Here is a 5456-nt window from a genome sequence, read left to right on the forward strand (position 1 = left end):
GTCATTGATGTTTCTATCTTTCTCCCTCTCCCTTCCTCTCTGAAATCAATCCTATATAATAAAACCCTAATATGCAAATTGACCGAATGGCAGAACGACCAGTCGCTGTGATGTGCACTGACCACCAGGGGGTAGACGCTCCACGCAGGAGCTGCCCCCTGGTGGTCAGTGCGCACCGCTCAGCCAGAAGCCGACCTCTCCTACCTCTGCTAAGTCAGTTGGACATCCCCCGAGGGCTCCCGGACTGTGAGAGGGCGCAGGCCGGGCTGAGGGACCCGCCCCCGCCCCCCAGTGCACATATTTCATGCACCGGGCCACTAGTAAAAATATATTTTAAAAAATAGTTCAAACATTTTAATGATCTGCACAAAAGAACGAATGTATTCTTTTTTAACATATGATTTAGATATGAACAAATGACCAAACTGGCCTGACATGACAGTCTATATAACAATATGAAATATAATACACACTTAAACCAAATGTAAGTTTATATCAATAACTCACACATTATGAAACTGACAAGTAGGTTTTGACACGATACTTAACAGTTAAAACTAAGAGGCATGATCAAGTTATGATGATTCATTACCTCTGGAAAAGCCTTATTTTAAAGGACCGCTCTGCTTTAGAGGGCAAATGTAAAACTTTTCTTGGATTTAGTATTGCAATGACAGAAGCCCTTTAATAGTTTTCATAGGATCAATATAATTTTATTAGTGATTGCATAGTATTGAAAGCTGATGTAAATTTTAATTGTGGTCATACCCATAATTACTCTACTTTTCCCTCTCCATTCATTCTAATAAGATCATTATGAAGCCTTCTCATTATAACTCAGCTTTAAAAGGCCCGTTTCTCAAAACTCATTCAACAATATCACCCATTCAACAAATAGTTATTGAGCTCCAAATATGCGCCAGGTTGTACTTAGGCATTGATGGAAATAAAAAACATCCATTTCCTTGGGAAGCTTAGTATTCCTTCTGCAGATGAGGAGGCTCCAATGGAAATTTACCGGAGCTATGAAGATAAGCATCTGAATGTATGTGAACCTATCAAAACAGTTGATATAATTAATGAGACATTCATGCCGACTTATTCAAATAGCATTCCAATGATCCCAAGTGACTTTGGCCTGAACCCCCTTATTTCCACCCAGCCGCATTGATTCAAAACTACAATTCACATGGCTTCCCAGGAAAGATTTCTTTACTAAACTGAACTATCAAAAGAATTCATAAACCCTTTGGGCTCTGGCTACTCTGCACCATGATCAGACTAACTCGATCAAAGAGAGGCTCTAAAGACAGGAGAGGTATGGCCAAAGGCCTGCAATATGACCCCACAAATTGAAGTGTGCTTAACAGGAAGCCAATTTCTTTCACAGCCTTTATACAACAAGGGATTTGCTCATTCTAACAAATAAGCTCAAATATTAACCTACTATTTGTTGCCTGTCTCAGGAGTTCAGTGTCAGTGTGATATATAACATGCCAGAATTCAACAAAAAGACTTTTATCCAGGTCTGATAAAATTTTCTTTAAACCTTTAAGAATACACGGGCATCAAGATGCTGTACAATCTAAGCTGCATGTACAATTACATCTCGACACTGGCAAATTGAAAAGCGTGAAATGACCCTTCTCCATCTCCACCCTCACCTAAATAGAGGTCACTGAGTTGACCTAATTGTAAACTCTAACAGTATTGTAATGGGAATATGAAAGAATGCTTTGACTTCAATTTCTGCAGGATGTGATGTGTGCCATTGTAACACTTGCACTTCTCCAGTGTACATTCAAACAGAAATCTACGTAAAGAGAAGGGAAGATTTACATATTTAGAAGGGCTCAAAAGGAGATTCAAATCATAGGGCTAATTGCAACTGGCCCCTTTGATTAAGAATAAGGATTGATTCAGATAAGATACCATCTATACTAACTCCTGTCAGAAGACCTTCATCAAGGCACAGATAAGCAATTTTTCAGGCCAAACTAATTATTTACAGACCAGCATGTGGCCATTTGCTATATAACAAAGGCATGACAATTATAAAACCTTGCAAGTTTGACATTCATTTCTAACTAAGCACCCTGAGACATGAACTTAATCTAGATGACTAATGAATAAATGATCACCGTATTGTGATGAGGCTCATATTTAACAATTCTGTATATTTAACAGTGGTGACTTTCTAAATTGGCTTGGTTTCATAATTGGAGAATGTTTTTGAAGCACTAACTAGATTTATAGAAAATAGGAATGATTTCCAAAACAAGTTGCACCTACATCTGTTGTGCCTGCAGCAATATAAATACAATGGACTTGGGTTTGGCATTAATGGCCACTGCTGGGTGCCAAGTCCAGCCATGCACACCTGCATCTCAGCACTTACAGGCACTATCTTTGTCAAATATTTGGCCCAATAAATCTCTGAAAAGCAAAAATGGTAACTGTTTGGGGTAATATTCAATGTCTGAACTGGGAAGATTCAAAAGAGTTGTTGAAAATAAAAAGGGTTTAGTGATTCAAATGAAAAGCTCAATAACTTTTCAATGCATAGACCTTACTTTTCAGGATGAATTTTTGGAGTTTGTTTTTGATTTGAAATAGAATATCTGGTTCTTTACTGATAAAAGCTTAAATCATATCAAGATGAGAGAATGGAAAGGTGATATTTTTTAAGTTCAAACTTTATATTGCTTTCCCAGAGAAGACTAAATTTTTGTTGTTATTAAGCCTCACCTGAGGATATTTTTTCCATTGATTTATTTTATTTTTTTCTTTATTGATGTATTGATTAAAGTATTACATGTGTGTCCTTATCCCCACTCATGCCCTCACCCCCTCCCCCCGGTGTCTGTGTCCATTGGTTAGGCCTATATGCATGCATACAAGTCCTTTGGTTGATCTCTCCCCCTTACCCCCACCCTCCCCTACCTTCCCTCTGAGGTTTGAGCATCTGATCGATGCTTATCTGTCTCTGGATCTGTTTTTGTTTATCAGTTTATGTTGTTCCTTATAATCCACAAATGAGTGAGGTCATGTGATATTTATTTTCTCCATTGATTTTTAGAGAGAGTGGAAGGGAAAGGGAGAGACCAAGAGAGAAACATCCATGTGTGAGAGAGACACATGATTGGTTGCCTCCCCCATGCGCCCCAACCAGGGCTGGGGATCAAGCCTGCAACTGAAGTATGAGGTACATACCCTTGACCAGAATCAAACCCGAGACCCTTCAGTCCATGGGCTGACGCTCTAACCACTGAGCACCGGCTAGGGTGAGAGAACTAAAATTTTGTGTAAATAGTGATATTAGAGAATTCTTTTGAAGTTTCCTTATTTTTTTCCAAAAGAGGGGCTCTCCTACTTTCATGTAAGCAATCTAATCATAAGTTTATTATTGGAAAACCAAGAACACCAAATAAAATCCACTGGAAAAGCTGTTCAATGGTACAATTAAATACTAATGTGTATGAGGTTTAAAATTCAGTTTGCTATTCCAACTACCCTATGCTCTGATGATAAGCATTTTACATGATTATATTTTCCCATAGACACCCTGGGTTGCAAGCAGAATACTAACCCCCGAAAAAGTTTTTTGTTTAGGCTTTCCAGTTGAGGAAATTAAGAAAATAATTACCAGTGTCTCTTGCCCACAGCCCAGCTTTCCTGATGCCATCAGCAAAATCTTTAAGATAGTAATTCAAATTCAAAATACTTTAAACCACTAAGCATATCTTGGTTTTATTATTTTCTAATTATGGATGTTGCAAGTGGAAGACAATTGCAAAGATGACCCTTAGGTTTAGCTGGAATACACCATTTCCCAGGAGATCTGATAGATTTTAATGCTTCAATGGAACTGATAGCTCCTATATAATGAAAAGGGAAAACCGATCAATACTTAGAGGGAAGTCTTTCAACTTCCAACTTAAATTGGCAATAAGCACTTCCAAAGGCTGGCTGAAAACCATGAATAGGATGCCTGGAGTAGTTTGAACTTCCCCAGTCTGTAATACAAGCCTACCCACTCTTCTGATGTATCACCCTGATGAGTAAGTACTGCTGCCAAATCAGTTTTCTTGACTCCTGCAAAATATTGAGCATGATCTTCAGTAGAAGGAGCATCCTGATTTGGAAACTCAGCCTGCATTTCACTTAGAAATTACCAGAAAAAATATGTTTATATGCTCCTAGGACTAGGTGCTTGCTTTCCTCATGATGTGCAGCAAAGGAATACCTTGATTAAAATAATACATCTCCAAAAGACTCCTTATAATTGAATGAAGCTTAAGGGCTGAGGTAAACTCTTTAATGATCCCAACAAAAAGCATGTGAGAAATGTTTTCTTCTTTGGTATTCTGGATTACCCAATATCCAAGATATTGACCATTATTGGGCAAAAGGAAATAACGATTACTAAAAACATTTAGAAACACATACTGTTCTATAATTTTTTGAATACCTGCCTGCCAACGTTAGTTGGATTTTCCTGTGCAGTTATACCACTGTCCTCATATTATGGAGAGAAGGTAGATTATCATAGTAGAAAAAGTATACATTTTTTGGTCAATCGGGCCAGAATAGTTATCTCAGATTTATTGCTTAACAACTAAATGAATTTAAGTAAATGTTTTGATCTTTCTAAGACTCAATTTCTCCATCTATGAAATGGGATGTTATGTGACAAATAAATGCAGTTACAGAAGCAATAATAATAATAAGTACATTCATTGCATGACTCCTCTGTGCTAGTCACCATGCCTAGAAGCTATATCTATTTGGGAGATGATATATTAGTTATGAGAATAACATTTGGAGTCATATCTAAGTTCAATTCCTATTTCTACTACCTGCTAGCTGTGTAATACTGGGAAGAGTACTTAACTTTTCTGAGCTGCACTTTCCTCAGTAACAACATGTAAATACAAATGCTTATCTCACAGGGTGGTTGTTTCAATGATCAAATGAGAGATATTAAAATTTTAACCCTTCACCTCCCTTACTGTCACTCTCTAGTCCCAGAACTTGCCTCTCTTTTTCTCCATAGAATGTATCATCATTTGATATTTTATTGCATATTTTCTTATTTGTTCATTTTATGTTCTCCCAGTAATATGTAAGCTCCTTGAGGAAAGGGATTTGTTTTATATCACTATATCTCCAGTATTAAGGGTTAGCTCATTAAGGTACTCAAATATTTATTAAGTTAATGAGTGAATGTCAAGAGTTTGGAACCAATATATTCAATAAATAAAGGTGCAAAAATTGTCACTTGTTTTGCGAAAATACATAGAGAGGGTAGATGACTTGCCTAAAGAAGCACATCTGCTCAGTGACTGGGATAAACTGGCACCCAGATCTCTTTACTTTTGATTCTTTCTTTATACTACTCCAGTCATTCTCTGAATGTGGTTCCTGGGCAGGTAGCATAGCATCACTTTGGAACC

The 5456-nt window shown here is 37.4% G+C and overlaps 1 long non-coding RNA gene across 1 annotated transcript in view; it reads left to right on the forward strand.

Moving 5' to 3' along the window:
* Positions 1 to 416, forward strand: part of LOC102253807 — a 16923-nt gene extending 16507 nt beyond the window's left edge. The window contains exon 3 of the long non-coding RNA XR_001362452.1: positions 407 to 416. This is a non-coding gene — a long non-coding RNA (uncharacterized LOC102253807). The remainder of the gene's footprint in view (positions 1 to 406) is intronic.
* The last annotated feature ends 5040 nt before the right edge of the window (positions 417 to 5456 follow it).

The sequence above is a fragment of the Myotis brandtii genome, unplaced genomic scaffold (genome assembly GCF_000412655.1).
Source record: "Myotis brandtii unplaced genomic scaffold, ASM41265v1 scaffold259, whole genome shotgun sequence".
Taxonomy (NCBI): Eukaryota; Metazoa; Chordata; class Mammalia; order Chiroptera; family Vespertilionidae; genus Myotis; species Myotis brandtii.